Source organism: Papaver somniferum, chromosome 7, assembly GCF_003573695.1.
Source record: "Papaver somniferum cultivar HN1 chromosome 7, ASM357369v1, whole genome shotgun sequence".
Classification (NCBI taxonomy): Eukaryota; Viridiplantae; Streptophyta; class Magnoliopsida; order Ranunculales; family Papaveraceae; genus Papaver; species Papaver somniferum.
This window is the reverse complement of record NC_039364.1, coordinates 87,097,072-87,109,405: the sequence shown is the minus strand read 5'-3', so window position 1 is coordinate 87,109,405 and position 12,334 is coordinate 87,097,072. Positions and strand designations below refer to the sequence as shown.

General features: G+C 34.2%; 1 long non-coding RNA gene across 2 annotated transcripts; it reads right to left on the bottom strand.

Moving 5' to 3' along the window:
• Nucleotides 1–4,612: 4,612 nt before the first annotated feature.
• On the bottom strand, nt 4,613–9,639 carry LOC113292801. Of its 2 annotated transcripts, XR_003331874.1 has the most exons (7): nt 9,351–9,639; nt 8,465–8,719; nt 7,549–7,964; nt 6,444–6,658; nt 5,916–6,038; nt 5,161–5,299; nt 4,613–4,671 (listed from the first exon to the last, which is right to left on the bottom strand). It is a non-coding gene; the product is annotated as an uncharacterized LOC113292801 (long non-coding RNA). The 2 variants fall into 2 exon arrangements; XR_003331875.1 differs by lacking the exon at nt 5,161–5,299 and having other exon boundaries at nt 4,621–4,671.
• Between the last annotated feature and the right edge of the window lie 2,695 nt (nt 9,640–12,334).

Below are 12,334 nucleotides of genomic sequence, written 5' to 3'. Positions count from 1 at the left end.
CCGGTAAAATCTGCTGATCAGGTTTCAGTTTTGGAACTCTAAAAAGTCAATTTTAGAGTTTCAAAAATGAGGAAGAATAGACATCAATTTTTGATCTCTTTCAATGATTGTATTGATCTATTAAGAATAAAACTATTATGAATAAAATTATTTGATTTATAATTTTTCTTGTGATAGTTTTCGGTTTACATAGCCTGTGCTTGAATGCCTTTATCTTATTGCTATGTACGTTTATGGGATGTCTGATTTCGGTTTTACTACCTTAATATTCGATCTCATATATTGTGAACCCTTGTGGTTTGGGTGACTTTTTGATTTAGCAGGATTACGTTCTAGCCCATGTTGGTAGGCTTTATCAAAGAATCATGAGGGGTTCTGGTAGAAACAATATGTGAAAAAGTCACAATATGTTGAATCGGTTTTGGTTTAGCATAAAAGCATATGTGTTTTGACGGTTTTCAAATTTTTCTTGCAATTGTTAAAACCGATTTTCAACCTTTCTCTGGTAAAGGTTAGTTGTTGTTATTCTTTTGTTTTTGCATAAGGATGACAACATGATGATATTTCGATATCAATTCTCCCTGGACGAAGATGCAATCATATTGGAGAAGTGGATGCGAAATTTGAGGTAACAATCTTGTTAGTTAATTGTTTTCCAGTTTAAGAAAAGCCTGAGTTTATATCATATATATTTATTGCTTTTGCTTAGCAAAATTTCGGGTCAATTAATGTTTATTCCATGATGTGTGTGTGGATGTGTGTGATTCAATTGGTTACGGTTAAGAAAAACTATTGTTATCTTTCTTTATTTTGTGGTATCAATTGTTTAGGCTAACAAAATTTCGGTGCAATTGCAGTGTTTTAATGCTTATGTTGTTTCAATTGCTTCCGGTTGAGGTGAATAATTATGCAAGTTGATTTATTTGGTTTGTATGAATTATTTATGGCTTAACGAAATAAAAGGTGTACGGGATGAGTTGTTTAGTCCAATTCAATTCCGGATAAGAGAAACTAAGTTAATTTTGATCTTAGTTATACTTATCGAAGTGAGGTTTCGGTTATTCAAGTCTAATCGAATGCCTTAACAAGAAATGCTAGTTAACTAACCTAGTACTTGTCTTGTTTAAAATTAAAAGGTCTAAGTTTATGGATAATTAGAACCTGATGAGAAAAATAGAGTTATCTTTATTTTGGTCTTATCGAATTAAGCGGTTGTTTTTGAACAATCGGTTTAGCAAAGGGACTAAGGTGCTTAGTTGATTTTTGTTTTGCTAAACTAAATTGGAAAAATTGTTTCGGACAATTGTTTCCTTGGTAACATATCAAAATAAAACTACTTTTAGTTTCGGTTTTCATATTGGTTATCAGAACATGATGTGTGGAACCCTCGTGCCTAATTCTACAGGTTGCAAGTCTCTTTTGAGATTTGTAAGATTCTTTTCGTGTTGTCCTTTATTTTTTCGTTTCTTTGTCATTTTGTGACAAAAGGGGGAGAAATATATGGAGTAAACAAGTGATACTGGCATTGATTTTATATTGATTGGTATCGCTAAGGAAAAGAACATTGGTGCTTAAACGTTTTATCTAAACGAAAGAGTGAAAGCACAGACTAAGGGGGAGTAACATGTCATATGAAGTGGTATAACAAAGACGTGCGTATTGAATATCTACCTGTCTTCCTTAGGGGGAGTATTATCTTTGTTATTATAATGTCAACAACGACATTTTCAAGGATTGAATGTAAGCAGTTTACTGTGTTGTTGAATCGGGAATCAAGCGTATGTGTAATGAATTCTTGTAATTTGTTTATCCATATGATGTAAGAGTTTTTTCACTAAAATTGACAAAGAGGGAGATTGTTAGAGCATTGCTCGGTTGAACCCACCAAGCGTTGGTATGTCAAGTTTGGTTTTCATATTTTAGTGAATCAAAACTCATGTAAACAGTCGCATGATTATGTACTAGAGTCAACTTCGTATAGGTTAGCTTGAAAGTATTAGGATATGAGACATTACAAGTATTGCGAAGTCTTGAAGATGTGAAGAAGCAAGGAGATACAACGACAATAATCATCCTTCCACTTGAGGTTAGTGATATTTTACTTGAACTGTTTCATTCCCTGACGTATCTTTCAAGTCGTGCACGTTGAAAACAAAACTACGAAGCATATTTGAACTCTAGATAGACATAATATTAAGGAATACAATACGAGGTTTATTGCTTAACCATTAAACTTTGTAGATAAGACATCGCCATAATCATTTGAATGCTATTGTGATTATGTATGGGTATGAGGTGAGGATTTCATCCGAGGGAACAATGTTTTACATGTGTTCTAAGGAAGTAAGTTCATAAACTTGTTTGTGAACCGAAAAGGAAATTGCCAGGCATTATTGGTTTTGTTATTCATTGCATATCTTATGAACAACCAATATGTGTGATTGAGTATAACCGTTCACGACTTGTTGTGTTCTTGGTAGAACTATTCACAAAGGCCTGACTTATGTATTGGTATGACTTTTATTAGTGAAACCGATCTTAAATAATCACCTGAGATGGTATGATCGGGTTTGTGATTTTGTTTGACCAAATATGGGAGAGGGGAACCGATCCTAGTAAGAAGTGCAATACATCACAAAGGGGAACCGATCCTTGTATGAGGTGCAGGCGTGCAACAAGGTTTATAGCAGAAAGGGGAACCGATCCTATGAACATGTGCAACACATTTTTAGGCAAAGGGGAACCAATCCTATGGACATGTGCAACACATATAAGTTAGATACCATATATATGTGGGGAATCGATCCTAGTACCTAGTCAACCGAATTTTGGAAAGCTAGTGTGACTATGCACAATACTCACATGGAAGGTAGAACCGAAACTTGTTTTGGTAGAACCGATAAACCCATGATTGTGATTGAATGTTATTTGATCAATCGCATAGTTCTTGAAAGTCAGATGAACCAATTCTAAACTTGTTCGGAAGTGTGGCAAATCGGTTTCAAGGTTGTAAGTGTGAAAGAGAACTTACAAAGTAAGGATGTCGACATACTTTGAACACGTGCTATGAATATTTATTATTTAATTGTTCAAAGTTATTCCTTAATAGCTAAGGGAAGAGAATCCAAGGATCGAAACATAAATACGTTAAGAATCTTTTAATTAAGGTATTTAACTTCATTTGTAGGGAAATACGAATTAGTAATGTGCATTTACTAATTAGAGATTTTCCGAGAGATTTGGATCAATATTTTTGGACAGAGCATTTCCAGGAATTATGAAAACCGAATTTGAATTTTAATGAATATCATGAGAATATTTTCGATTTTGGGAATTCCTTGGTGTCCAAACTTCCTTGTCTATAAATACTTGAATTCTTCCTTTCTAGAAAACTAATCCTTCGTAACAACAAGCTTCCTCTTTGTTGTGTTTTTACTGGTGTAGCCGCCTATTCAGAGAGGAGAGTAACCTAATTAGGCGAAATCTCTTACTGCCTCTCAGTTTAAAGTCTTCTTTGGGATTGAGAAGCTCTAGCGTGTACCGTTGGTGGGAAACTAGATAATTGCGGTTTATCTTTCGTTTTCATTGATTTGATTGACTAACAGTGGTTGAACTTTGTTTGCACCTGGTTTGTTTATGCTTGAGAATCTTTTCTTCTGATATAAGATTCACTCAAACTAGTTCAGAGTTTCGACAGGGATCTTTAGATTGTTGTTAGTTCTAAAGACGATCTTGTGATAATCCATTGTTAACAACCTCCTGTAGATACCGTCAAAATCGGTTAGGATATTTTAAATATCCAAAATGGGAATCGTGGAAATTATTAATAAGGGAATAATTATTATCGAAGTCGCCACCCAACTTAGGGAGTTGGGACCCAAAATAGGCACTGGTCCAAAACAGAGAAATAGTCCGGAAATCAAGATACGAGATAGGAAGGTGTGAGGCACCTAGCCCGTCCAATCCAAAAGATTGGCCTTTACTTTATAATTGGGATGCTAGGATTTCGGCCGCAAAAGTATATAAAAATTCATAAAAAATAAAATAAAATTATTACCTGCACAAAACACCAAAAATATCAGTAGATACGACTAAAAAGAGTCAAATTCTAAGCAATATTATTATTATTATGATTCCTATTAGGGAAAATTAGGCTAAGGCCCAACCCATGGATAACCCATAATATGAGGCCCTTAATTAAAACAAATTTAAATCTAGGCCCCGAGTTATTAAAGGACATCCATACCCTTTTATATATTGTCAAGCCCATAATTAAATAAAATTTAAAATTTAAGCCAAAAATTATTAAATGTAGGCCCAAAATTATTAAAATACAGTGTGAATGTGTAAACCGAAGTTACACATGCATATGGCATGTGTATCCAGAAGTTACACATCCTTATGACATGTGTAATGCAAAGTTACACATCAAGAAAATAGACATCAAAAAGAACGCATACAAAAAATACATGTAATACTTTAATATTCATTTATTAATTTCTTAGCATGTGTAACTAGAAGTTACACACGCATCTGTCTAGTGTAATTGAGAGTTACATATGCATCTATCTAGTGTAATTGAGAGTTACACATGCGTTTGATTTGTGCTTTTATGAAGTTTAAATCTTTTCCTTTCCTTCTTGTCTTCCTCCCTCCAAAATGCTTGCATATCTGCAACGAAATAAACATCCATGGATTAGGTTGGATGCACAAAAAGCAAAAAAAGAAAAAAAAAATATTAGAACGAATTGTAAGGCAAAATTATAGAACAAAGATCACAGAAAATACACATGATAACCTATCTTAGCATGTGTAACTGGGAGTTACACATGCATCCGTCATGCGTAATCATCAGTTACACATCCATATCGATGTGTATGCAGAAGTTACACATCCTCATGAGATCGGTTTCTTCACAACACAATAAAGAAACTTGAAAGCAAGTGAATGTATCTTGAGTCAGACCCTCATTCTGCATCCAGGTATGAGTAACAAGCTATAATATACGCAGAAAATGACAGAATAGGGTCAATGCATAAACAAACCATTATGTTGTCCATACACTACTTTCACTATGGACTTGTTATGGACTTAAACTGGTTAACATATCTCCACTAGTTAGTCCTACATTTACTTAAACAAACCATTTCCACTACTTACCTATAGACAGAGATATATAGGGGCATCTGGATTTTCTCGCAGTAGCATTAACTTATCACCTCGATCATCATTGACAACAAGCCGCTCATTTTTATTGTTTCAGGAACAATTGCTCTAAATTCTCAATCACTAACTGAACCTGAATCATTCAAAGCACAAGTAACTACTTAGGTTTAATCATACACAATACTACTACTTGTGAAAGACCTACTAATTTGGTAACCAATTGTGTAAATACTATATGTAAGTAAAATATATGTAACCTGAAGTTACACATTCAATCGGCATGTGTAACTAGAAATTACACATCAAATTAGCTTGTGTAACTAGAAGTTATACATCTAATTAGCATGTGTATCTATAAGTTTCACATACTTTTGCATACCAATAAATACAAAAGGAAAATCAAACACAATCAGCTAAAATTCCCAATAAAAATTTAATAGATGTATTATGTTACAAATGAGTCTCACAAGGTAGTAAATTCAGTGATTGTTAGAACAATCAATCTTAACTAATTAAACTACCGAATTGCACGCCATAATACTTTTAGTACTGCAATCAAGTAATCTAAAGAACATTGTCAGCTGTATTTTAATCTGATTTATTGACATAGCGCATACTACTGAGAAATGATGACAGAGTTAATCCATAAGTACAGGTCTAGCTAAGGGTTCAGTGTAGGCTGGAAGCCAAATAAACACTATGAATACTGAAAAGAAAAAAAAAACTGTAAATTATTATGTATAACGTACCATATCCAGAGTGAAAACCCCTCAATCTGGCTTTTGTCATTCTTCGTGCATGATATGGAGAGTGAATGTGGTTTGGTTTGCAGCTGATGAATCCATCTTTAACCAACTTCCTAATGTGTTTCCCTGCACAAGACAACACAAAACCAATAAACTCAACAAAAAATAAGCATAACGTAGATACAAACCAGTAGATCCGCATAGCATGTGCAACTAGCAGTTACACATTCGGTTAGCATGTGTAACTATAAGATACACATTCAATTAGCATGTGTAACTTGCAGATACACATGCATCTGAATTGTGTAACTAGGAGTTACACATGCATCATACTTATATATGTCAACATAAAATCAACAAATTCATACGATACATTAAGTGGTAAAGTAACTGAGTCCATAAGACCCTACATAATATACCAAAAAAAGTAATGTTCAGCTATTATCCATGTAGAAAAGCTTGCAATTCATTCTATGCGGCTATGCCTCGTTTATAATAATGAACCTATATATCTTGGGGAAAAATGGTTACCATCAAAAAGTTCAGGTACTTGGGCAGAAGATCATCGAATCCATCTGAGATGAAGACACGTCTGACGTATAACTTCAAGTTGGACTTGTTAGCATTGTAGTAACTCCCATACAGATCATGAGGAGCCTTTGGAGGAACAAAAAGAACAGCCTTGAACTCAACATCACCTTCATCACTAACTTGACTTGTTCCAATCAGACCAAACACCAAAAATCCTGCCAAATGAGCTATAATTCATGTCTCATGCTTAGGTATATGAACAAGCAAAGTATGAAAATTTTCTTCTGAGCCAGCTGACTCAAATCCAGAAATGAAAACAAACAAAGAATCCTGCCAAATGAGCTAATCAGTATTAAGAACAAGTAAGGTATGATCTCCTGAGAACAGCAATTATTCCTTCTGATACAAGAAGGAACACATGATTTGACGTGTAAATAACACACAACCCAAGCTCAGCAAGACCACAGACAAAGCAAAACAACTAAGCATTTTTAAGGTTTAACGTCAAACTCTATATAAGAAGTTGCGTAGAGGAAGATAGAGATGAAGTATTGTACTGTCACTACGAGTTACACATGCATATTAGATGTGTAACGGCTAGTTACACATGCTAATATGCATGTGTAACTAATGTTTACATATGCCATATGCATATGTAACTACTGATTACACATGCATTTTGTACTCAAACAAGAAAACACCCCAATAAAAAACTAAAATGCCCTCCTCATTTAATAAACTGAAACAATGAAATCATTAAGATGGACCATATTTTCAGTTCCAAAGAGAACAACATACTTTTTTTAATCTGATTCACTACATGTCTAATAGCCATTCTAAATTTTGCGTAATGTGACTGTCTGACTGAGAGGAGGTAAACATTTACTTACTATCCAATGCGCACTCTTTCAGTTACACATATCAGTTTCCTAAACCAAAAAGATCTGTCAGACTATAATTAGTAGTAATATCTTACAAAACATGAACAAATCGAGAGGCTACTCTAAGATATGAATGTATTAAGTTCATATATTGTTAACAGACATCAACCTAAGCCTTATTATCTCAAATTAAAAATTAAAATCAATCCTAATAACTAACTTACCTGATTTCAATCCCTATTTTTTCACTTTACCTAGCCTGCAGATCCTCTACATACCAAATATTCACTGCAAGCAACACAAACAAGTTATTATATACAAATTGACATTGAAAACACCGCCATCAGCACCAATATTGGCTCCAAATCCTCATCTATAACCTGCACTTCCTCCACCACAACCTCCTAGAATCACAAACTTAATGGAACAGTTGAAACACTCTGCAATTCCACCACCACTGCTGAACATGACACCTCCACTTACTTCTCCACCACTCAACAGGTCAAAAATCCCCCACTAAAACCTGCATCTGCGCCACCACCACCACCACCTCCTCATACTCAGCATGGCTAGAAGCCAACAAGTATCATTTCTAGTAAAGGTTTCTTCCAACATAATCAAACTATGGTAGAAGATTAAACTGCCAGTAAAATTGAAAGCATAATTTCGATTAGATATATAGTTTGTGTCATGAAACTGCATCTGTTGTTATTGTTTAAACAATTGAAAATAAATTTCGTAAAATTATCTATCAAGAATAAAATAAAATTGAAAATTAAGAGTGGTTGAAATTAAAATTAAAACTATGGGTAATAGAGACGATGATTTGCTGATATCAAATCTCAAATCAGTTTATAGATCGGAGCTACAATTATATTTACGTCGATTTTGATGAAGAACAGATCTGAAATATTTGTTCAAAATTCTTCAAAAAAATTACATCAAAACAACCAGAGTGAGTAGATGTTGTAGATTAAAGATCCAAACTCTGATCAAGGATCAAACAACGAAATCGAGATTCGTTTTCATATTTTTTTCAAAACTTTTAAAATCAAACTTCAGAGATTTTGATTTCAACTCGAGATTGATAGATTAAAGCTCTTAATTAAATTAAAAAGGATATGGAAAGATTAAACTTACTTTGGTTCATTTTTGTAGATGTTTCTCTTCGATTGAATTGAATCGAGTTTCTTTATGCTCGGATTTAGGTTCGTATCATTTGGTTGATTCTTCTTCAGATCTTCTCATCACTGAAATCGCAAGAACACGAGTTGTTGGCGATGTTTAACTGTGTGAGAACTTGATTTCGAGAGAGAATAATTGTTTCAGATCTGGAAATGAAGAGAAACCATTTCTGCAGGAGATAAACTCGTCTGGAAGAGAGAGAGACGAAATCTGAAAATGAAAAGAATCTTCTGATATTCCTCTTGTTTATATACAAAAGGGTAGTGTTGTCATTATTAAAATCTCTAATAATTAATTATGGGCCAGATCCGAAGAAAATTTGATATTTTGGGCCTAATAATATCATTTTCTTAAAACATGAAGTTGATAGTGGATGATCCATTTAGTGGGGCTTCTATATATTGAACCCATATAGTAGGGTGATTCTAGTATTTTTCACTTCCTATTATTATTATTATCAAAATAATTAAAGAATAGCAAATCCAATTATTATTATTATTATTAACTATCAATTATTATAATGGAATTTTTAATCTCATGGAATATAAATGGAAACTAAAGCTTATGCAACATTATTCTCGCACATGAAAGATTATGCAAACCAAACTGGACCCTATATGCATCAATTGACAAATATTGTACCATGTACTCTGTTGTAATCTAACGAACAGGAGAAAGGTCAATATATATACCGAACTTTGGATCGAGTAAAACAAAAGAGAACCATTAGTAATAATATCAAAGAAAGCTCTAACAGATGATGATATAAAATGAATTTGAAACAAACTTTTATTAATCCGAGAATACAATGGATTTGATAATGCTAGCGAAGAGCACTAACCTGTGTTTCGCGAATAAAAACAAAATAGCAATGTTACTTAGATTGATAAAGAGGAACCAATGATGCCGCAACTTCTCAAATCGTATGGAAACACCACTATTAAAGTTTCTCCTAAATTACCACTATCTGGTTTCTCTCCAATGGTCTCCTACAATTCTACCGAAAATCCTCCTCCCTAACACAAGAATTAGCTAGCTATTTATAGCTTCTTCCCATTTATCCTAATCCTTGGATCAAATGTCTTAGATGAAACGGTTCAAATTAAAAAATCTAAATATTACTCACTTTTAAAAATATTATTCTCATTATAAGATATTATTACCAAATTCCAAAAAATTTCATTTAAACCAAAGATTTTTGGGTAGAAGGAAAGACTTGGAAACTAAGCTAATGTAGGGTCGAAATTTTTGTGATTGATGTCGACATTTTACATAGGATAGACATCTAGCAAATAGGGCTTTGGCACATACTAGTGGATATTTTGAAACGGACAGCCTAGGAAGACTCTTTAGTTTTTGTCGAAATCTTGGGGACAAATGCCTAGCTAACGAGGTTTGGTACTAACTAGTGGACTCTGAGGATAGTTTGGATTTTATGTATTTCATTTTGGCCCAACGTGCTTGGTGGATATGTACATGGATTTATAAAGGGACCTGCCTAGTCCACTAATTAGCTATATGGTACTAGCAAAAAGGTAAAAGTGTAGGCCACCTGAAATGTCGACAAAGTGGACCTAATTTAGCTCGACCCTATTTTGCTTACTTCCCTCTCTCGGATACGATTTTGCGGCGACATTCGGTTTTCATGTGCAGAATTGGGGTGTCTACGGTTGCCCCTCTTTGACAGAAGTTTGCGTGCAACCGAATGCCAAAGACCACACCTATTTTGCACAATCATTTGTTGGATTCCCTACTTATAAATTATTTGGGATGATACTGTGAGTTCACCCGAATTATTTCTAAATATTTTAATTTTGCACGAGTACACATCCCCATGATAGAGATCACGACGAAGCGGTACTCATACCATACTAATTATTGTGGAAATAGGTTGCGCTTTATTACATTAATTCTTCTAACCACATGCTACGTCATCACATCGATTGCACCGTCTGGATAGAGGCTCTTCAATCTTTACGACTTTGGTCAAATATTTTTCATCGTCTCTGATCCTTGCTACGATCCATAGGAAGCTTGGGATATACGAATTGCCCCATGCATTTTTTATTGCCACAATCCCATATATAGAAAATAACCTCATTTTCCCTTCGAGCTTCGCATCAAAGATCCGGAAGTCCTGTATTTAATGACCTTGTAAAAGAGCTAATTAGTAGCACATGTTCCTAATAAATACTAAGCAATCCAAATTATTATTATTATTTTTTTTTTTGTTTTTTTTCTAATAAGAAAACAAAAGGTGAAAAATAAAATACTCAATATATACAAAGGTTTAGGAATCCCGACCTGCCATGTGTCTGATAGATACCACCAAAAATATTACCGTCCCCATCCAAATTTTCAAGTCTGTCAATCCTCCCAGCTATCTCCCAGCTCTAATTGACTTCATCAAATGGCTTCAAACTGTAAAACGATTCACGATCTTGCTGCTTTCCAGGGATGACGTTCGATGCTTCAAATCTTCAATTTTCTTCACGCGACTCTTCTTTTCCTCAATCTCTTTTAAGTGCTACTCAATTTTCCCAAGTGGCTGTTTAATAACCATTTTATTTATTTATTCATTTTTTTTTCATTTTCCTTTTCATATATTTTCTTTTTCTTTTCACATTTTTTTAGATCTATCCGTTTGGACGTCAGTTGCTCACAGAACTTTAGGAGATGACTTATATGACTAACGACGACATACAAATGGACTAACATATCTCTCTCTAAATTATTTACAAGACCGAACACGATAATTGAAGACTGAAACTCTAATGACATTGGCCCAGTATGATGATGGCGGTGCCCCTAGATTTTTTTTTTGACATACTGACTGGGGGATCTAATGGTGATGACTGCCCCTAGTAATAATTTTTTTTAACTGACTGACTGAAGGAGCCAAATATGGTGATGACTCGGCCTTTAGACTTTATTTATTTATTTTGGACTGACTGACTGATGGGGCCAAATATGGTGATGACTCAGCCCCTACCTATTTTCTACCTGACACTATGAGAGAGATATTGAACTTCTAAAAAATTCTCCTTAAGGTTTATGAGCGTTCACCGCCCTTAGATAGATTTGAGCACTTAGCTAGGTATGGTATTTCTTGGGTCGAGTAGCATTTGCTGGGCCTGGATCATGTTGGATGCCCCGATCAAATGGTTGAAAAATTCTTCTATTCTGTACGATTCTTGGATCTCCTCGAAATTCTTTTTGCTTCATCTTCTTGAACCTTGTGCTTGGAAAGTCATTCATTACCTTCTGATTAATTGTATTCTTGAATCTTATAGTAGGAAAATCATTCATCATCTTCTCATTAGTAGCTTTCTTGAACCTAATGCTGGGAAAATCATTCATTGCCTTGTGGTTAATTCTTTTCTTGAACCTTCTGCTTGGAAAATCATTCATTGTCTTCTGATTAATTTCTTTCTTGAACATTCTGTAGGGAAAATCATTCACTTCCTTCTGATTAATTTCTTTCTTGAACTTTATGCTGGGAAAATCATTATTTTCCTTCTGATTAGTTGCTCCATCATTTTTCAAATTTAATAACACGTCCTTGTAAGAAATCGTTTTCTTAGGTAGAGGATTCGTCGTCTTGTCTTTATTTGGTGGAAAAATCTCATCTTCATGTATTCTGAATCTCTCTTCATTCTTATCGTAGGTCTTCAACATCCATTGTGGTCTTAGCTGCAAGGGTTTCTCTTCTACTAAATTCACTACTTATGTCTTCTGTTTTGGCACATTCTTACATTGTATCCATATTTTGGTCGTATTCATCTTCTTTCTATGAGGTTCCCTTAAAGGTTGATTTTCCTTGTT